Source organism: Biomphalaria glabrata, chromosome 3 (assembly GCF_947242115.1).
Source record: "Biomphalaria glabrata chromosome 3, xgBioGlab47.1, whole genome shotgun sequence".
NCBI classification, from domain to species: Eukaryota; Metazoa; Mollusca; class Gastropoda; family Planorbidae; genus Biomphalaria; species Biomphalaria glabrata.
Window position 1 is genome coordinate 27,980,156 of NC_074713.1, and position 23,567 is coordinate 28,003,722.

At 37.8% G+C, this 23,567-nt stretch overlaps 1 protein-coding gene across 5 annotated transcripts in view; it reads right to left on the minus strand.

Annotated features, from left to right (window-relative positions):
* The window catches only part of LOC106069177 (protein jagged-1-like), a 160,716-nt gene extending 137,351 nt beyond the window's left edge, over nucleotides 1-23,365 (minus strand). For 3 of the 5 annotated variants that reach the window (XM_056024345.1, XM_056024341.1, XM_056024344.1), the window contains exon 1: nucleotides 22,574-23,365. The gene's annotated coding sequence lies outside the window, so the exon portion shown is untranslated. Of the gene's footprint in view, nucleotides 1-1,827; nucleotides 2,105-22,573 lie in introns of those variants that run through there. The other 2 variants (XM_056024346.1, XM_056024343.1) reach the window with 2 other exon arrangements.
* Between the last annotated feature and the right edge of the window lie 202 nt (nucleotides 23,366-23,567).

Sequence of the window (23,567 nt, forward strand, 5' to 3'; positions counted from 1 at the left end):
CTGGTATAAATTTGAGTCCAATATTAACACTCCCAGTAACTGGTATAAATTTGAGTCCAATATTAACACTCCCAGTTATTGGTATAAATTTGAGTCCAATATTAACACTCCCAGTAACTGGTATAAATTTGAGTCCAATATTAACACTCCCAGTAACTGGTATAAATTTGAGTCCAATATTAACACTCCCAGTAACTGGTATAAATTTGAGTCCAATATTAACACTCCCAGTAACTGGTATAAATTTGAGTCCAATATTAACACTCCCAGTTACTGGTATAAATTAGAGTCCAATATTAACACTCCCAGTTACTGGTATAAATTAGAGTCCAATATTAACACTCCCAGTAACTGGTATAAATTAGAGTCCAATATTAACACTCCCAGTAACTGGTATAAATTTGAGTCCAATATTAACACCCCCAGTTACTGGTATAAATTAGAGTCCAATATGAATTCTCCCCCTGCCCTCTACGTTTCTATGATTCAACCAACGGGTCATTAATTCAGAGCTTTTCGACCCCATGAAGACATTCTAGATTTAGACATTGTCTAAAGACTATCACAGTGTTACGTGGAGTCATTGGTCGCCAAAAACAGTCAAGGTTGTTCCAATGTATATGTCAACATCACTCCAGCGTGGTAGCGCTAAAAAAATTATTATAATAGCCCAAAGGGAGTTTAAAATAAACTTGGACTTCGCAATTATTAAAACCCAGATAGCTGTATATTTAGTACAAGTGTTAAGTTTATTAATTTGATTGATTAGGCTTCAATACATTTAGATCTATAGTGAATTTATTGTTTCAATCTTCCTCCAAAGTGATTGAAAATATCCCTATGAAGATCTTTAGTATAAGGGCCCTAAGTGACAGCTTAAGTTCATGGATATGTTTTGATCAATTACTATTTCAGGAATTCTCGGCCACGCAGTTATCGTGTTATAAGGTTCACGTTAGGAAGTACTCTACGTGAACACCTCGTGACACAAGCGTGACACACACATACACACACACAAACATTCTCCGAAACTAGCGCCCAGAGGACATGCATTCAATAACCTTGTGGCCATACGAGAGTGAGTCGTTATGCACCATTAGCGCCAATGGCCACCTTTGACTAGGTGGCCATGCACTACTAGCACTCTGTGGCCATGCAGTACTAGCACTCTGTGGCCATGCACTAAATGGTAAGGAGCAGTGAAGATTGCCATCCATTTTGTATAATTTTTTTTTTTAAAGTTCATTTCGCTTTGATGTAGTTGACATTATAAGTTTTAAAAATGAGGATTCGGAGACTATAGTGCGGTGGCTCAACGTCAGCTGTTTGTATTTCCACTGGGAACTGTGGGTAAACGGGAAAATAGGGTCAAAGACGTCAGATAAGCTGGATCGGTTCAATAAGAGTATTGCATAATGTAATTCTTAGTGTAACTAAAATGTTACGTCACATTGGCTAGAAGTCAATCAACTGGATTATAGCAATCAACTGGATTATAGCAATCAACTGGTATCAATCAAATGCAATTTCGGTTTAAAAATCCATTCTAATAGTAAGCCAAATATAGATTTTTTATTGAAACTTATGACTGACGGTACAAAACTACAAAACTTGCACAACTAAATTGAAAATGAAAGATTGTAAGTAAACTCTTATTTTTTTGGTCGATGTTGACTAATTTCTCCCTACTAATATCACTGACCTATGAACTAGTAGAAGTTTTAAACAAAATTTAATGTTATTTTCAAAAAATATGTTGGAAACTAAAACCATTTCCCGCCTGTTGGTACATATTCCTAAGCCAAACTAAAGAATCGATTGATTTACCTTGCAGTTTATATAATCTCCAGTTAATGTTTGGATGGATTAGAAAGTCAAAGCACTGCCAATGTTTGAGTGATCAATACCACACAACAAAGTAATTACTTTTAATACAAGAACAAAAAAAAAGTAGTCCGCGGACTAACTTTCTGAACGTCCTTTCCAGAGCAGCAGACGATACTCTATTGTCCCCCCTTTACAGCTGTTAAAGATGCAGATGGAACCCCACAAGTAGCCGCCCTCGTCCATCCAGTTATTGCCCTCCCAAACCAAGACCCCAATCCTTCAGTCTACCACCTCTCTTCAACCACAGGGCGTTGGTTCTGCTCATCGCCTAGTGTTGTTACGCGAGGAACTTTTTTTTTTGTTTTCTAAAGTTTTGTTTAGTCCGTGATGTGATGGGAGGGCGGGGCGATGTGGCAGAATGCAGACGACAGGATTGGACGTGGCGACACACTGGGCAAGTTCTGCAGCTCATTATGCAGCCGATGTCTTGCCACTGGTCACTGGTCTGGGCAGAGTGTGTGAGGGAATGAGAGAGTGACATATGACAGTCTCTGGCATCACGTCTGCTTGGAGTGTAACATTATATCGTCTGCTAGAAATTGTAACATGATATCGTCATACCCTGGCATGATGTAGCCGCTTGGTGAACGGGAGGATAAGGAAATTGAAGGGCGGGGGGGGGGGATGAGTGACGAAAGCGATGAATAAGATTAGAAACAGAAGAATTTTTTTTTTTTAGGCTTACGTCATTTCAAAGTATCACGTGTTCAATAGATGCACAGATTATTTGTATACATTGGGTTCTATGACAATGGACATTTTGTATCAAATCTGGTAAACAAAGCTTACTATAGACATTGGCGTAGCAAGGTACCCCTGGGCCTGGGTGCAGGAATACGACTTTAGGTCCCCTTGTTATGGAGTGTGTGTGTATGTGTGTGCGTGTGTTTTTTCAAAGTGATGATGAAGAAAGGGAGCATTCATTTTTGGTCTTAGAGAATGATGACGTCACGACAGGGTCTATCCTAATTTATGTTAAGAACAGAAGACAAGAGCCATGAAATAACAAAGACATGTTTATGTTGTGAGTTAGATGTTGGTTAAATATGAGCTTCTTGCATGACACCTATAGCTCAGTTCAAGTTAAATATACTGTGTATATTGTAATACAATTTATATTGAGTTTTTATTCTCAAGAGAAGCATGTTCCAATTATTTAAAGTTTATTTATTTAAAATATAATCAGCCTAAATAGGTTCAGTTGTACTAGCTGTTTGGAGTTAGAAGCCAATGACCGATCATCAACACCCCCCCCCCCTCCAGTAAGTGTGACTGAACCCAAAGTAAGCCACGCTGTCTCTGATGGAACACAATCCCAATGAAGACATTGGTCAGACAACAGACAAAGTACAAGTGTTTCTCAGGGGGTAAACGAGAACAAGGTCCTCAAACTTCGGCGGATTGGTCAACCATGCAACCTGCTAAGATTCCGAGCCACATACTGAGTCTGAAGATATTCGTCTCTATGAACCTGAAGAAGTTGTCCTAACAGAACGACTGGATGAATCTGAAGAAGTTGTCCTAACAGAACGACTGTATGAATCTGAAGAAGTTGTCCTAACAGAACGACTGTATGAACCTGAAGAAGTTGTCCTAACAGAACGACTGTATGAACCTGAAGAAGTTGTCCTAACAGAACGACTGTATGAACCTGAAGAAGTTGTCCTAATAGAACGACTGTATGAACCTGAAGAAGTTGTCCTAACAGAACGACTGTATGAACCTGAAGAAGTTGTCCTAACAGAACGACTGGATGAACCTGAAGAAGTTGTCCTAACAGAACGACTGTATGAACCTGAAGAAGCTGTCCTAATAGAACGACTGGATGAATCTGAAGAAGTTGTCCTAACAGAACGACTGTATGAACCTGAAGAAGTTGTCCTAATAGAACGACTGTATGAACCTGAAGAAGTTGTCCTAATAGAACGACTGGATGAATCTGAAGAAGTTGTCCTAATAGAACGACTGTATGAACCTGAAGAAGTTGTCCTAACAGAACGACTGGATGAATCTGAAGAAGTTGTCCTAACAGAACGACTGTATGAACCTGAAGAAGTTGTCCTAACAGAACGACTGTATGAATCTGAAGAAGTTGTCCTAACAGAACGACTGTATGAACCTGAAGAAGTTGTCCTAACAGAACGACTGTATGAACCTGAAGAAGTTGTCCTAACAGAACGACTGTATGAACCTGAAGAAGTTGTCCTAATAGAACGACTGTATGAACCTGAAGAAGTTGTCCTAATAGAACGACTGGATGAACCTGAAGAAGTTGTCCTAACAGAACGACTGTATGAACCTGAAGAAGTTGTCCTAATAGAACGACTGGATGAATCTGAAGAAGTTGTCCTAATAGAAAGACTGGATGAATCTGAAGAAGTTGTCCTAACAGAACGACTGTATGAACCTGAAGAAGTTGTCCTAACAGAACGACTGTATGAACCTGAAGAAGTTGTCCTAACAGAACGACTGTATGAACCTGAAGAAGTTGTCCTAACAGAACGACTGTATGAACCTGAAGAAGTTGTCCTAACAGAACGACTGTATGAACCTGAAGAAGTTGTCCTAATAGAACGACTGTATGAACCTGAAGAAGTTGTCCTAATAGAACGACTGGATGAACCTGAAGAAGTTGTCCTAACAGAACGACTGTATGAACCTGAAGAAGTTGTCCTAATAGAACGACTGGATGACTCTGAAGAAGTTGTCCTAATAGAACGACTGGATGAATCTGAAGAAGTTGTCCTAACAGAACGACTGTATGAACCTGAAGAAGTTGTCCTAACAGAACGACTGTATGAACCTGAAGAAGTTGTCCTAACAGAACGACTGTATGAACCTGAAGAAGTTGTCCTAACAGAACGACTGTATGAACCTGAAGAAGTTGTCCTAACAGAACGACTGTACGAACCTGAAGAAGTTGTCCTAACAGAACGACTGTATGAACCTGAAGAAGTTGTCCTAACAGAACGACTGTATGAACCTGAAGAAGTTGTCCTAACAGAACGACTGTATGAACCTGAAGAAGTTGTCCTAACAGAACGACTGTATGAACCTGAAGAAGCTGTCTTAACAGAACGACTGTATGAACCTGAAGAAGTTGTCCTAACAGAACGACTGTATGAACCTGAAGAAGCTGTCTTAACAGAACGACTGTATGAACCTGAAGAAGTTGTCCTAACAGAACGACTGTATGAACCTGAAGAAGCTGTCTTAACAGAACGACTGTATGAACCTGAAGAAGCTGTCCTAACAGAAAGTCTGCTGAACAAAATCATCGACCTGATTTCTTTCTTTATTTCTTGTTGTCTTTCTTCCTGTCAACCAGTCGTCTTAATCGCCAGACTACTCGACCTTGGCTGAAGAGGAACATTCCCACATACAGTGTGGTCAAACCATGGAACCTGGCTGAAGAGGAACATTCCCACATACAGTGTGCTGACATCATGGAACCTGGCTGGAGATGAACATTCCCACATACACTATGCTGACACCATGGAACCTGGCTGGAGATGAACATTCACACATACAGTGTGCTGACACCATAGAATCTGGCTGGAGATGAACATTCACACATACACTGTGCTGACACCATGGAACCACGCTGGAGATGAACATTCACACATACAGTGTGCTGACACCATGGAACCTGGCTGGAGATGAACATTCCCACATACACTATGCTGACACCATGGAACCTGGCTGGAGATGAACATTCACACATACAGTGTGCTGACACCATGGAACCTGGCTGGAGATGAACATTCACACATACAGTGTGCTGACATCATGGAACCTGGCTGGAGATGAACATTCACACATACAGTGTGCTGACACCATGGAACCTGGCTTGAGATGAACATTCACACATACAGTGTGCTGACATCATGGAACCTGGCTGGAGATGAACATTCACACATACAGTGTGCTGACACCATGGAACCTGGCTGGAGATGAACATTCACACATACAGTGTGCTGACATCATGGAACCTGGCTGGAGATAAACATTCACACATACACTGTGCTGACACCATGGAACCTGGGTGGAGATGAACATTCCCACATACACTGTGCTGACACCATGGAACCTGGCTGGAGATGAACATTCACACATACACTGTGCTGACACCATGGAACCTGGGTGGAGATGAACATTCCCACATACACTGTGCTGACACCATGGAACCTGGCTGGAGATGAACATTCACACATACAGTGTGCTGACACCATGGAACCTGGCTGGAGATGAACATTCACACATACAGTGTGCTGACACCATGGAACCTGGCTGGAGATGAACATTCACACAAACAGTGTGGTCACACTATGGAACCTGGCTGGAGAGGAACATTCCTACATACAGTGTGCTGACACCATGGAACCTGGCTTGAGATGAACATTCACACATACAGTGTGCTGACACCATGGAACCTGGCTTGAGAGGAACATTCCTACATACAGTGTGCTGACACCATGGAACCTGGCTTGAGATGAACATTCACACATACAGTGTGCTGACACCATGGAACCTGGCTTGAGATGAACATTCACACATACAGTGTGCTGACACCATGGAACCTGGCTTGAGATGAACATTCACACATACAGTGTGCTGACACCATGGAACCTGGCTGGAGATGAACATTCACACATACAGTGTGCTGACACCATGGAACCTGGCTGGAGATGAACATTCACACATACAGTGTGCTGACACCATGGAACCTGGCTTGAGATGAACATTCACACATACAGTGTGCTGACACCATGGAACCTGGCTGGAGATGAACATTCACACATACAGTGTGCTGACACCATGGAGCCTGGGTGGAGATGAACATTCACACATACAGTGTGCTGACACCATGGAACCTGGCTGGAGATGAACATTCACACATACAGTGTGCTGACACCATGGAGCCATTTTTACTCGTAACTTTTCTTATTCCTTAATGAGACACTCCCTCTTCGAATGGTCAGTTTTATTGCGTCTCCGTCGCCTAATTGTTCCTGTGAAGAAGATGACCCGTAGCAGCCAAAATGTAAAGAGGGTAGGTCGGAGATCTCTTCGTGGGTTCAATAACATCTTCCCTAAAACTTGGATACTTTTTAAGTATGTGGAATTCTTCCCGGCGTGGCAATTTATTTTTGTGTATGTTAAGCCAACATAATTATTTCATTACAACGCAATTGTACGGGCTAAATTTGACAATCAACTCTATAGGAGCCAATATATTGGAAACATCTTTTGATATGATAGTTGTTCAACTTTGCAAAATTTAAGATTAAAATTTTGCAGTAAAAAGTGCAACTTTTTTATTTTTATTTTTTATTCAGTACTGAAGAGAATACATTACCAACAGCACGTGAGACACTAACACCACGTGAGACACCAACAGCACGTGAGACACCAACAGCACGTGAGACACCAACAGCACGTGAGACACTAACACCACGTGAGACACCAACAGCACGTGAGACACTAACAGCACGTGAGACACCAACAGCACGTGAGACACTAACACCACGTGAGACACCAACAGCACGTGAGACACCAACAGCACGTGAGACACTAACAGCACGTGAGACACTAACAGCACGTGAGATACTAACAAAAGTAAGTTTACGGTTTACACAACAGTTCACGTTAAAGTTGTTCATAAACTGTCAGAACTTGACGATCACTGGGTTGTCCATTGTTTTGTGTTGTAGAAGAACGAAGCCAATATATTCGAAACATCTTTAAATACGATAGTTGTTCAAATTTGCAAAATTAAAGATTAACATTTTGCAGTAAAAGTGCAACTATAGCAATGTAGTTTTAAAACCGATCGCTACAGTACTAGTGAATTTTAAATCACTGTCCTCTCGTGATATTAATTCATGTATCTTAACCAGGGGCTGTATAAAGTAATATGAAGGAAAGCTATAACAGTGTAACAATATCAAAAACAAACATAATTCGCTAAACAGATACTTTCAAATTGTCTACAAATTTGTTATTATTATTATTACTAATACTATTATTATTATTATTTCTAAATGAAACTCGTTACAATAAAATGAAACGCTCTACAGACAATTTTAGAGTTACCTTTCTTTAATAGATTTCATACTTACGTAATACAATTTACATTGATATATTAATTTGCTCCTCTGATAAATATATCGGAACAAGAATTGAAGTACCGTAAATAACTATACAATAGTTAAGTAAAATAAGGTAAGAGTTTGAGACATTGACATTACTGACAGCCAGCCAAGTGTTCTCCCTTACAAGAGCCCGTTTCATATCATTTATCTGTGTCATTCTAGGATCTCACGGTATAGCTTTCTAGTACAATACTACCGCTACAATATTTCACTGCTACAATATTTCACTGCTACAATACTCACTACAGTAAAGTATAGGGCTAACATAGGGCATCATCTAGATCAGTGGTTCCCAAACTTTTTTGTCTCGTAGACCCCTTGCCATGGTTTCTGATTTTCCGTAGACCCCCTGCTTAACTTGTGTTGCATTATTGCAAATCAATCAACATTTTATTAAAACTAATGTCTAACTGTATTGAGTCTAAGAGTGAAAAGGCAATTAAAAGCTACATTTGAAATTATACAGATTGATAAAATTTAAATTTAAACCAATTAAAATAACAAAATATATATTTCTGGAATTAAACACACTGGAAATGTTGGGGTTTTTTTGTAGGCTCATCATCCATTGCTACGGATATTATGTTTCATATAGGAATTTGTTGTTCTATGAAACATTAAATATTAATTCAGTAATTTGCTTTAGGTATTCTTGTAAACGTTTTCACAAAGAGCAGTTTCTCTTGTATTTCTGGATCTTTCATGTGTGGCTCAAATATTGAGTCCGCAGAATTGTTTTCACTAACAGGAGAAGCGGCGAAGGCGAGTAACTAGCGCCAAAACCAGTAAGCTTTGGAAAGGCGGGCGCTTTCTACCTACCTAGCAGAAGAACTGAATTCAAACTTTTGCTGCCTTGCAGCTATACTCAAACATGGGAAAGGTTTTGTGAGTCAACCCTGAGGAAAAATAAGCAGCAAGCAACCCTTAGGCAGTTTGCAGCACACAGCTCTACATCCTATCAGAGCCTGCTAGACCGTTGATCCCAAACTGTATATGTCGTTTACAAAGAATTACATAAGAAGCTTTTAATCCGATATGCCCTTGAACTGTATTGTTGCTTTAAAAAAATTCATAATATCAGATGTAGGTTTGTGTAATACAAGTTTTTAAAACTTCTTCAAGGGCAGGTAAAATCAATGTTTTACTTTAGTGTTTTCCGAGACATTGTAAAACGCTCACAAACGCATCATCTTCTCTATATGATGTCGAAGAGAGATTTTGTGGGTGTATTCTGAACTTTATCTTTATTTTTCATTTGAATAGCAGTATAAATATTTAAAGGATTAAAGGTACATTTACATATTAGTGTAGGAAATAATTGCATTAATGGGAGTGAAAATTAAAGTCACAAATGAAATGAAATTCATTATCGTAGACCCCCATAGACATCTCATAGACCCCCAATTTATTTTTTCACTTTCTTAGACCCCTTGGAAGTCTTCGTAGACCCCTGGGGGTCTATATAGACCACTTTGGGAATCACTGATCTAGATCTAGAGGCGCAGAGATAAAGGCGATATGCGCTATGCTCTGCCTGAGAATTTGAAATATTGATATAGATTTTTTATTGTTCTTTATGTTAGTAGAAATTGCAGATAACTATAAAAGGTTCGTTGTTTTTTTTTTATTAAATTTAATGTATAGAATACTTAGTCCTATTGTATGTGCTATAATTAAATAGTGTATGGTTGTTATCAGAGAAGACTTTAACATCGGAAGTTAGGAGAGCTACTTACTGCTACTACCAACGTCTGATTAATGAGTTATTGTCTTTTATACAAGATCACAATTCAAGTCACTCCTTCATTGAGGATGGGCGGGCGCTGATCTCAAAAATGGCTCTAACCATTTGCCTAGAAATTTAACAGTCGATGTATATTGCTAATAAAAGAATTACTGCCTTGTTGGCCACATGGGGAAAACTCTAGTTTGACCGTTATAATTTTTCAAAGTAAAAATAAATAAATGTAAATTTGGCTAGAGACTATATCTAGGTCTAGATCTTACATCGGTTTTGAAAGGACTATCGCGTTCTTGAAAAGACTATCGCGTTCTGGAATTTCCGAATGGAAGGTTTTATTGATTCAAGAGTTTGATAAATTAATGTTCAGGAAAATTTAGCGCATTGTCTTCTAAGTCTAGATCTAAATGCTTATCACTGGACTATTAAAAGGTGTACTAAATCTACACATTCGCTAAACCAGGAGTCTTTCTCAGGGAGAAGGGGTGAGGTTGCGGGGAAAAATGTTTTTAAATCTAAAATTCATTAATTTATTTTTAAGTTGCATAAAGGAGGTATTGTCATTAAAAAAAAAGTATTTTCAATGTTTTTCTAGTATAATCTTAATCTCATTCTGACTGCATGGCCTGGGTAACACTTATACTTTAGTTCATGATTTCTTCTGTTGGTAACTATCAGAGAACACATTTTTTTTTGTCGTCAGATAAATTTACATGGTGATGTTTACGTGAGAGCTATTACAGTTTCTGAATTTGGATCTAAGAACATCTCTCTTCAAAACATTTTCCCCCAAGAACTGTAAAGAAAAAAATCCTCTTGAAGGTCTTGTGAGAACCATAAATGTCGCGGGGAGTCACATTTGAATATAAATGAGGCCACCTGTAAATAGGAAGGTTGAGTTTATGTGTGTGTGTGCGTGTGTGTGGTTGAGGAAGGGGAAGGGGTAGCAGTAAAAGACAGACGTCACATCTCTGCAACAAGCCTGTTTCCCTCACAGGTTACTGCGCTTTAGGAGAACACCTGCCCGGTGGAGAGGCGATCAACAAGACCTGGAATCTACTACAGCACGTTTTTCAGTTGGGTCCAAACAGTCGCGATGAGAGACATCTTCAGAAAATTGTAATAAGGTAGTCATGTATAAAGTCATGTATAAAGTCAATGTATAAAGTCATGTATAAAGTCAATGTGTAAAGTCATGTATAAAGTCATGTGTAAAGTCATGTATAAAGACATGTAAACAGTAATGTATAAAGTAATGTATAAAGTAATGTATAAAGTATAAGTTTCTTTTAGTCTAATCTGCATTAGTCAGTTACAAACAGTGACCATGGAAGTTACAAACAGTGACCATGGAAGTTACAAACAGTGACCATGGAAGTTACAAACAGTGACCATGGAAGTTACAAACAGTGACCATGCCGAAGTTACAAACAGTGACCATGGAAGTTACAAACAGTGACCATGGAAGTTACAAACAGTGACCATGGAAGTTACAAACAGTGACCATGGAAGTTACAAACAGTGACCATGGAAGTTACATCCGTTTCGTTAATGGTTGAAAACGTAAAGTAGAGGATTGCAAGGAAAATACAGTGCACACTGCTTACAGATGTCTCAGTCACATTGAAGTGCTTACAGATGTCTCAGTCACATTGAAGTGCTTACAGATGTCTCAGTCACATTGAAGTGCTTACAGATGTCTCAGTCACATTGAAGTGCTTACAGATGTCTCAGTCACATTGAAGTGCTTACAGATGTCTCAGTCACATTGAAGTGCTTACAGATGTCTCAGTCACATTGAAGTGCTTACAGATGTCTCAGTCACATTAAAGTGCTTGCAGATGTCTCAGTCACATTGAAGTGCTTACAGATGTCTCAGTCACATTAAAGTGCTTACATTTGTCTCCATTACTTTCAAATGCTTGCAAATAACATTCAACCTTTGTCAGATCACATTCAATTTCTGATATATCTCTAAATTACTCAATAACTAATTACAGATTATATTTCAATGTTTACTAATGCCTCAATTACATTCAATTATAGGGGCTAATAAAAAAGACCTAAACAACATTTTAGGTTTAAAAAAAAAAGAAGGGGGGAGGGCGTTTGATGTAAGCTAGTCATGGTAGTATGGAGGCGAAATAAGTTCAGAGTTATCCTGCAATATTTAGTAAGGTCACGCGTGTTTCTTTGGTTTTTAAAGTAGTCTCGGTTGATTGATCTCATTTAATGTTGCAGTTATACTGTTGCGGTAAGTAGATCTGGAAACGTCTTTACTTTAGAAGCAGTTTTAGGGAAGTTAGGATTGGTGAAAGGAAAGAATGTCCGACAAAAAGTTGGACTTTAGGTTTTGATAGAAGAATACATGGTGGAGAGTACACGAAAGTGTATATTGGAGGATAGTAAATGGATCACAGTACATGGGTCAGAGTACATGGGTAAGAGTACATGGGTTAGAGTACATGGGTCAGAGTACATCGATCAGAGTACATGGGTCAGAGTACATCGATCAGAGTACATGGATCAGAGTACATGGATCAGAGTACATGGGTCAGAGTAGCCTACATGGGTCAGAGTACATGGGTCAGAGTACATCGATCAGAGTACATGGATCAGAGTACATGGGTCAGAGTACATGGGTCAGAGTACATGGGTCAGAGTACATGGATCAGAGTACATGGGTCAGAGTACATGAATCATAGTACATGGGTCAGAGTACATGGGTCAGAGTACATGGGTCAGAGTACATGGGTCAGAGTACATGGGTCAGAGTACATGGATCAGAGTACATCGATCAGAGTACATGGGTCAGAGTACATGGATCAGAGTACATGGATCAGAGTACATGGGTCAGAGTACATGGATCAGAGTACATGGGTCAGAGTACATGGGTCAGAGTTTATGGATCAGAGTACATGGGTCAGAGTACATGGATGATAGTACATCGATCAGAGTACACGGGTTAGAGTGCATAAATGGGTACATGATTGAGAGCACATGGATACGAGTATATGGATGAAAGTACATAGATCAGAGTACATGGATGAGTACATTGGATGATATTAATTGGATCACAGTGCATGGATCAGAGTGCATAAATGGGTACATGATTGAGAGTACATGGATACGAGTACATGGATGAAAGTACATTGATCAGAGGACATGGATGAGTAAATTGGATGATAGTACATGGATGATGGATCAGAGTGCATTGATCAGAGTACATGGATTAGTGAACATGGAGGAGAGTACTTATATGAGAGTACATGGGAGAGCGTACATGGGAGAGAGTACTTGGGTGAGAATCATGGATGAACGTACGTGAGTGAGAGTGCATATAAGAGTGTACATGAAAGAGAGTACACGGATGAAAGTACATCCATGAGAATAAATATCAAGTACTTCAACTATGAAGACAATGGAAATCGAGAGATTAACTTTTATAATTATACACGACAGCGGTCTTAATCGATTCATTCTTATACATAAATCTAGTATTCAATATGATTTATTATCACTGAAAAACTATCTTAAGAATAATACTATTATTCACTACCCTTTATTGTTCATTTATCTGTTTGTATATATTCCATTTATTGTTATACAAAATATATACAGACAGTAAACTATTATAAAGAAAGGGCGCCTGCACGGGTAATCTCAACACATTACTTACGCACAAGCTGTCACTCACACATCCATCCAACCTTTCAGACCTTACCACAGAAAGTATAAAGCACACTGCTCACGCGGACCTGCCTTCCTCCCCCCCCCCCCAGCCTATCAACGGTACGCCAATTGTGAAGTGATAGTGGCGCAGCTGTCACCAGTTAGAAGACCGAGAGTTAATGACGTCACTCAGTGAGCAAATAATCGGGTTAAGTTCTGCTCCTTCCTGCACCCCCTCCCCCTCCACACCCCCACCCCACCTACCTGGCCCATGTTATAACAGAGACAGAGAGAGAGAACAGCTGTGATTGGGCCCATATATCGTGATAATATCAGAGGAAAGGCTCTGGGCAACAGCTCGCCTTTGGACTACTTGTCATATACACATTAGTAGGCCTATCATTCACTGTTTGGTTTAGACCAAGACCGTATTTAAGGGATGTGCCTCTATGGCGTAAAAACTATAAATACCTAACTTTTCGGTATATCCGGCGTACAGACTAAAAGAAAGCTGATAATCTCTGTATATATTTATATACTCTCTTTTTTTAAAAAAGGGGTTTGGGGGGGGGGCACGTTTCCATCACTCTACAATCATTGGTTTTTAACCTCCTCCGTTTCATTTTTTTAAATACTATTTTGTTGGTAACATTGAATTTCAATTTCGTCCTTGACATTGTTTAGTGTAGCGTGAATAATCTCTGATCCCAAACTGTTTTAGACATAAGAGCTGACTTGCTTACATGTAACGGTTTTTAGTAAATATTAGTATGAGTGAGTTACAAAAATGGAGGCAAATTTATAAACAAGTAGTTTTTCTTTTCTCTCTTGTCCTATCACAGAATAAGTAGGCCTATTGATACAACCCTATGTAGTTACTGTAAGAATTGATGCGTACTTTAGAGTTCAAATTTCTTAGCAATTTAGTTTGTCGCACCAAGTAATTTCTTAGTTTGTAGCACCAAGCAATTTTTTAGTTTGTAGCACCAAGTAATTTTTAGTTTTGTAGCACCAAGTAATTTTTTAGTTTGTCGCACCAAGTAATTTTTTGTTTGTAGCACCAAGTAATTTTTAGTTTGTAGCACCAAGTAGTTTCTCAGTTTGTAGCACCAAGTAATTTTTTGTTTGTAGCACCAAGTAATTTTTTAGTTTGTAGCACCAAGTAATTTTTAGTTTTGTAGCACCAAGCAATTTTTAGTTTTGTAGCACCAAGTAATTTTTAGTTTGTAGCACCAAGTAATTTTTAGTTTTGTAGCACCAAGCAATTTTTAGTTTTGTAGCACCAAGTAATTTTTTAGTTTGTAGCACCAAGTAATTTTTAGTTTGAAGCACAAAGTAATTTTTAGTTTTGTAGCACCAAGTAATTTCTCAGTTTGTAGCACCAAGTAATTTTTAGTTTGTAGCACCAAGTAATTTTTAGTTTGTAGCACCAAGTAGTTTCTCAGTTTGTAGCACCAAGTAATTTTTTGTTTGTAGCATCAAGTAATTTTTTAGTTTGTAGCACCAAGTAATTTTTAGTTTTGTAGCATCAAGCAATTTTTAGTTTTGTAGCACCAAGTAATTTTTTAGTTTGTAGCACCAAGTAATTTTTAGTTTGAAGCACAAAGTAATTTTTAGTTTGTAGCACCAAGTAATTTTTAGTTTGTAGCACCAAGTAATTTTTAGTTTGTAGCACCAAGTAATTTTTAGTTTTGTAGCACCAAGCAATTTTTAGTTTTGTAGCACCAAGCAATTTTTTAGTTTTGTAGCACTAAGTAATTTTTAGTTTCGTAGCACCAAGTAATTTTTAGTTTGTAGCACCAAGTAGTTTCTCAGTTTGTAGCACCAAGTAATTTTTTGTTTGTAGCACCAAGTAATTTTTAGTTTGTAGCACCAAGCAATTTTTAGTTTGTAGCACCAAGTAATTTTTAGTTTTGCAGCACCAAGCAATTTTTAGTTTTGTAGCACCAAGTAATTTTTTAGTTTGTAGCACCAAGTAATTTTTAGTTTGAAGCACAAAGTAATTTTTAGTTTTGTAGCACCAAGTAATTTCTCAGTTTGTAGCACCAAGTAATTTTTAGTTTGTAGCACCAAGTAATTTTTAGTTTGTAGCACCAAGTAGTTTCTCAGTTTGTAGCACCAAGTAATTTTTTGTTTGTAGCATCAAGTAATTTTTTAGTTTGTAGCACCAAGTAATTTTTAGTTTTGTAGCATCAAGCAATTTTTAGTTTTGTAGCACCAAGTAATTTTTTAGTTTGTAGCACCAAGTAATTTTTAGTTTGAAGCACAAAGTAATTTTTAGTTTGTAGCACCAAGTAATTTTTAGTTTGTAGCACCAAGTAATTTTTAGTTTGTAGCACCAAGTAATTTTTAGTTTGTAGCACCAAGTAGTTTTGTAGCATCAAGCAATTTTTAGTTTTGTAGCACCAAGTAATTTTTTAGTTTGTAGCACCAAGTAATTTTTAGTTTGAAGCACAAAGTAATTTTTAGTTTGTAGCACCAAGTAATTTTTAGTTTGTAGCATCAAGTAATTTTTTAGTTTGTAGCACCAAGTAATTTTTAGTTTTGTAGCATCAAGCAATTTTTAGTTTTGTAGCACCAAGTAATTTTTTAGTTTGTAGCACCAAGTAATTTTTAGTTTGAAGCACAAAGTAATTTTTAGTTTGTAGCACCAAGTAATTTTTAGTTTGTAGCACCAAGTAATTTTTAGTTTGTAGCACCAAGTAATTTTTAGTTTTGTAGCACCAAGCAATTTTTAGTTTTGTAGCACCAAGCAATTTTTTAGTTTTGTAGCACTAAGTAATTTTTAGTTTCGTAGCACCAAGTAATTTTTAGTTTGTAGCACCAAGCAATTTTTAGTTTGTAGCACCAAGTAATTTTTAGTTTTGCAGCACCAAGCAATTTTTAGTTTTGTAGCACCAAGTAATTTTTTAGTTTGTAGCACCAAGTAATTTTTAGTTTGAAGCACAAAGTAATTTTTAGTTTTGTAGCACCAAGTAATTTCTCAGTTTGTAGCACCAAGTAATTTTTAGTTTGTAGCACCAAGTAATTTTTAGTTTGTAGCACCAAGTAGTTTCTCAGTTTGTAGCACCAAGTAATTTTTTGTTTGTAGCATCAAGTAATTTTTTAGTTTGTAGCACCAAGTAATTTTTAGTTTTGTAGCATCAAGCAATTTTTAGTTTTGTAGCACCAAGTAATTTTTTAGTTTGTAGCACCAAGTAATTTTTAGTTTGAAGCACAAAGTAATTTTTAGTTTGTAGCACCAAGTAATTTTTAGTTTGTAGCACCAAGTAATTTTTAGTTTGTAGCACCAAGTAATTTTTAGTTTTGTAGCACCAAGCAATTTTTAGTTTTGTAGCACCAAGCAATTTTTTAGTTTTGTAGCACTAAGTAATTTTTAGTTTCGTAGCACCAAGTAATTTTTAGTTTGTAGCACCAAGCAATTTTTAGTTTGTAGCACCAAGTAATTTTTAGTTTTGCAGCACCAAGCAATTTTTAGTTTTGTAGCACCAAGCAATTTTTAGTTTTGTAGCACCAAGCAATTTTTAGTTTTGTAGCACCAAGTAATTTTTAGTTTTGTAGCACCAAGCAATTTTTAGTTTTGTAGCACCAAGCAATTTTTAGTTTTGTAGCACCAAGCAATTTTTAGTTTTGTAGCACCAAGTAATTTCTCAGTTTGTAGCACCAAGTAATTATTATTCAATACTTGGCAGCAATGATCTTTGTTTAGTTTGCTGTTTCAAAATCTTTTTTTTTTATTTTTAAAAATTTTCTCACGTTTTTCTCGAGGTGCCATTACATTGCCCACCACATTTTTCATTTCCTATTACCTTCTTTTTTAAAATTTGTCTCGAACTGTATTCTATTGCTTAAAAATGTTACCTTTTGAATAGAAACAGGATACAAATGTAAACTAAAAACAAATGTAAACTAAATCCAAATGTAAACTAAAGCATATTATTGTAATAAATGTAATGTATGAACATACATTATGTAATAATATCCTTGATCTCAATATAGAACATATATTTAATAGAGCGTACACTGTCTATATAAGCTATATATTATTGAATGCCTTGATAGTTAAGCCTAACTACTATGAGTGTTCACTACCACTATTACGTTTAGACTAGCCAAGTGGTAGCCAGGGATTTAACTTTCTTGGGGAGCCCCAGTAATAGTACCATTAAGTCTGTTATGAATGATACAAAATGTATTTAACTACTTTGTAACTGTATATCAGTTAACGTCCAGGTATTCGAAAATCTCTCTCTCTCTCTCTCTCTCTTTCACACACACACACATTAGAGAATGGAACGGGTTGCCTGATTCAGCCAAGAAAATTAACGACTTGGCAGAGTTTAAGTCATTGATTAACATAAACATTGATTAACATGCATGACTAGATTGATATATGAATGAGTATGAAGTAATTATCTTCTTGTTTGAAGTCACGTCTGAAATGTATAAGATCAGATATATGTACACAATATTTGTACTTATAAAGGACTCTTAACTCAAAAAGCTTAAAGCTCCAACCAGCTTTATTCCGATCCTACTTGTTATAGACGTCACCATTCGACTTGTACAATTTGTTGGTATAAAGTAATCCAAACACCCGGACACAATATTAGCATACTTCACTGAATTCACGCGCTTAGTGGATAAGATTAGATATCAGTCTAGGAAATCAGACACAGATTGTCAAATCTGTTGTTCCTGAATAGGTCAGCTAGGGGAGAGAGCAATGAATATTGTCTAATGTCACATCTGTTGTTCCTGAATATGTCAGCTAGGGGAGAATACAAAGAATATTGTCTAATGTCACATCTATTGTTCTAGAATAGGTCAGCTAGGGGACAGAGCAATGAATATTGTCTAATGTCACATCTATTGTTCTAGAATACGTCAGCTAGGGGACAGAGCAAAGAATATTGTCTAATGTCACATCTATTGTTCTAGAATAGGTCAGCTAGGGGAGAGAGCAATGAATATTGTCTAATGTCACATCTATTGTTCTAGAATAGGTCAGCTAGGGGAGAGAGCAATGAATATTGTCTAATGTCACATCTATTGTTCTAGAATAGGTCAGCTAGGGGAGAGAGCAATGAATATTGTCTAATGTCACATCTATTGTTCTAGAATAGGTCAGCTAGGGGACAGAGCAAAGAATATTGTCTAATGTCACATCTATTGTTCCAGAATAGGTCAGCTAGGGGACAGAGCAATGAATATTGTCTAATGTCACATCTATTGTTCTAGAATAGGTCAGCTAGGGGACAGAGCAAAGAATATTGTCTAATGTCACATCTATTGTTCCAGAATAGGTCAGCTAGGGGACAGAGCAATGAATATTGTCTAATGTCACATCTATTGTTCTAGAATAGGTCAGCTAGGGGACAGAGCAATGAATATTGTCTAATGTCACATCTATTGTTCTAGAATAGGTCAGCTAGGGGACAGAGCAAAGAATATTGTCTAATGTCACATCTATTGTTCTAGAATAGGTCAGCTAGGGGACAGAGCAAAGAATATTGTCTAATGTCACATCTATTGTTCTAGAATAGGTCAGCTAGGGGACAGAGCAATGAATATTGTCTAATGTCACATCTATTGTTCTAGAATAGGTCAGCTAGGGGACAGAGCAAAGAATATTGTCTAATGTCACATCTATTGTTCTAGAATAGGTCAGCTAGGGGACAGAGCAATGAATATTGTCTAATGTCACATCTATTGTTCTAGAATAGGTCAGCTAGGGGACAGAGCAAAGAATATTGTCTAATGTCACATCTATTGTTCTAGAATAGGTCAGCTAGGGGATAGAGCAATGAATATTGTCTAAAGTCACATCTATTGTTCTAGAATAGGTCAGCTAGGGGAGAGAGCAATGAATATTGTCTAATGTCACATCTATTGTTCTAGAATAGGTCAGCTAGGGGACAGAGCAATGAATATTGTCTAATGTCACATCTATTGTTCTAGAATAGGTCAGCTAGGGGACAGAGCAATGAATATTGTCTAATGTCACATCTATTGTTCTAGAATAGGTCAGCTAGGGGACAGAGCAAAGAATATTGTCTAATGTCACATCTATTGTTCCAGAATAGGTCAGCTAGGGGACAGAGCAATGAATATTGTCTAATGTCACATCTATTGTTCTAGAATAGGTCAGCTAGGGGACAGAGCAATGAATATTGTCTAATGTCACATCTATTGTTCTAGAATAGGTCAGCTAGGGGACAGAGCAATGAATATTGTCTAATGTCACATCTATTGTTCTAGAATAGGTCAGCTAGGGGACAGAGCAAAGAATATTGTCTAATGTCACATCTATTGTTCTAGAATAGGTCAGCTAGGGGAGAGAACAAAGAATATTGTCTACTACTTGGTATAGCCTTACATCTAGTCGGATACATCAACACATTCTTGGTTTGGTTTTTCATCCGGCTATCTGGTATCACACTTGACAGGTAGTAAGTATCAACACACCTAAGTTCTAGTCCGAACTCTACCCTCTTTCTACCCTAACCCTAGAAGCATTATTTTTAAATGAAAAACGTAGTATTTATGTTATAGCATACTTAAGAGAAAGGTGTGATATGCTATTAATTCAAGAGATACCAAATACTGGTACACAATTTTACTGAAGATTTCCACCCTAAGTGGAAACATCAATGGAAGCGGATAGGCGAAGAACAAATCGCAAACTGGTCCTCAATGTATATATAACATTTGTGTTCTGGGAACAAAAGCATTTAGTGCACCTATATCTGAGACTCGGAGTTGTCACCAAAAGCATTTAGTGCACCTATATCTGAGACTCGTAGTTGTCAACAAAAGCATTCAGTGCACCTATATCTGAGACTCGGAGTTGTCACCAAAAGCATTTAGTGCACCTATATCTGAGACTCGGAGTTGTCAACAAAAGCATTCAGTGCACCTATATCTGAGACTCGGAGTTGTCATCAAAAGCATTTAGTGAACCTATATCTGAGACTCGGAGTTGTCAACAAAAGCATTTAGTGCACCTATATCTGAGACTCGTAGTTGTCAACAAAAGCATTAAGTGCACCTATATCTGAGACTCGGAGTTGTCATCAAAAGCATTTAGTGCACCTATATCTCAGACTCGGAGTTGTCATCAAAAGCATTTAGTGCACCTATATCTGAGACTCGGAGTTGTCATCAAAAGCATTTAGTGCACCTATATCTGAGACTCGGAGTTGTCATCAAAAGCATTTAGTGCACCTATATCTGAGACTCGGAGTTGTCATCAAAAGCATTTAGGGCACCTATATCTCAGACTCGGTGTTGTCATCAAAAGCATTTAGTGCACCTATATCTGAGACTCGGAGTTGTCATCAAAAGCATTTAGTGCACCTATATCTGAGACTCGGAGTTGTCAACAAAGAACTTGAACTAGCTTCTGAACTATAGTAGCGATTTAATAAATGAACTCAAGCTAAAATAAAAACCAATAAACTTACAACTCAAATCACAATGATTTTTCTAGGGTTGGGGTAAAATCTGGTTATAGTTAGTAGAAGAAGTATGGTATGATAATACTAATTGGAAGTAGGCCTATAATTAAGTATAACCAATACACTTTAAGCATGTGGAATGTCCTCCACCAAAGTTGATGTAGCAAACACAGAAACAAAGAAAAGTTCATTCAGGAATATTTCATTTCCTTTATACATAGACCTCTACTGTTAGTTCAATTGTTAGTTCAGTCTTAGATCGCTACTTTGAGTTCAATTGTTAGTTCAGTCTTAGATCGCTACTTTAAGTTCAATTGTTAGTTCAGTCTTAGATCGCTACTTAGAGTTCAATTGTTAGTTCAGTCTTAGATCGCTACTTTGAGTTCAATTGTTAGTTCAGTCTTAGATCGCTACTCTGAGTTCAATTGTTAGTTCAGTCTTAGATCGCTACTCTGAGTTCAATTGTTAGTTCAGTCTTAGATCGCTACACTGAGTTCAATCGTTAATTCAGTCTTAGATCGCTACACTGAGTTCAATTGTTAGTTCAGTCTTAGATCGCTACACTGAGTTCAATAGTTAGTTCAGTCTTAGATCGCTACACTGAGTTCAATTGTTAGTTCAGTCTTAGATCGCTACTCTGAGTTCAATTGCTAGTTCAGTCTTAGATCGCTACACTGAGTTCAATTGTTAGTTCAGTCTTAGATCGCTACACTGAGTTCAATTGTTAGTTCAGTCTTAGATCGCTACACTGAGTTCAATTGTTAGTTCAGTCTTAGATCGCTACACTGAGTTCAATTGTTAGTTCAGTCTTTGATCGCTACACTGAGTTCAATTGTTAGTTCAGTCTTAGATCGCTACACTGAGTTCAATTGTTAGTTCAGTCTTAGATCGCTACTCTGAGTTCAATTAATAGTTCAATCCTTAGTGCGATGTTGAGCTTCGATTCTAGTATTGACTTGTAAGTTGACCAAATAGCGATCACATTCCAACTATGATAGTGTGCCAACAGATAATACGCTAACATTACTTGTTAATAGAACTTTCATTTGAGGCCATGTTCCCGGGAACCTCTGCCAAAGCTACTGACGAGTAGGACTAAGTTGTAGCTGTAAATATGGACAAACAAAAACAAACACAACTGGTACGAAGCGGTTGACAAGACGCAATAGAAGGTGAAAAGAAAAGTAACAACAAGATAATTAATAACAACACCAAGGACATAACAACAACATAACAACTGACAGCTGAACACGTAGAGGACAAAAAACAACAACACATAACATATGTAATTCCAACCTTCCCCCTCAAAAGAACGGCACAGTTATAGCTGACACTACTCTCCCTTAACACAGCCTCTCATAACTCCCTCCTCACTGCGCATAAAGTACACTATCTCTCTCACACACACTCACACACATATACACCCACTCACTCCTGCACACTCACGCACCAACCCCACCCCCACCACCACACACACTTAAATTTGAAACTTTTTGCAGTCGCTACGAAAGCTGAACATGAAGTTTTATGGCTAGTAATTAAGCGGATATGAACGTAACGCGATCCGAACTTTTGGTCTCTCTAAAACACTTCCCTCCCCAACACACACACACACACACTTTTTCTTAATCCTTGAACCTAAAAGCATTAACTCTTACCCGTCAGAACAATAACATGCGTCATGAATCAGCATCGCCTAGAGAAAGTCACAAGGTTAATCCAGGTGTCACAAATATCCAACAAAACAAAGCGATCAAAAAACTATCACCTCCAAACTGCCTGATTAATCCAATGAATGGAACAAATAAAATACAATAACAACATGTGTTGGAGCAGGGGCCGTCCACTGCCAGCACAACAATTTTCGAGTTTAATACACTATCTAGTATGTAGAGAAGAACTAACTGGCAACTAAACAAAATTTGAAAACAAGAAATGAACTATTCCAATAGACCAGGTAATCCGTGCCAACACACTCACAGACCTTTTTGTATTTATATCCAATTGTAACCTTTTAGAGAAGAATCCAGTGAATACCAAGCTCCTAACAAGTAACAGTCCTGAAAGTTTGCTCTCCAGAATAGAAGGGGGAAAAATCACTGAATAAACAGGAAAAAAAAAGATATTTAAAAAGATACTACAGAATTCACTCCAATAATCCAATTCTTTTCAGGCGAAAACACTAGAGCACAATTCATACGGCCGAACTGCTTTTTAGCAGTTTTTGAATTAGCGTTTTACAGCGAACTTCAGTTGGGGGAGAAAAAAAAAGCGGAATAGGCTGGTGTCAGTGCCTACCCCCTTCTTAGTCCACAGTGGCTGAGGTCTACCAGAGGTATGCTGAAGGGGGAAAGGGGTGGCATTATACACGGAGTAGAAACACACACACACACGCTGGCACATACACACGGTGATTTTTAAACATGCCGAGGTAGGAAAAAAAAACTTTTTTTTTTTGTTTAATGCTCTACCTTGTGTTCGCCTGCTGCCTCTTCCAGTCGCTACAGCTGGCATTCAATACGTCTTCACATGACTCGGCCTCTCTCTGGCGCAGTAGTCAGGTTCCGGGATGGGCGCAAGGTTCTATGGGATGGGGCGCAGCGGAGGGGAGCGCTGTTACCTGTAATTTTGTGAAGGAGGAAATGAGGGAGG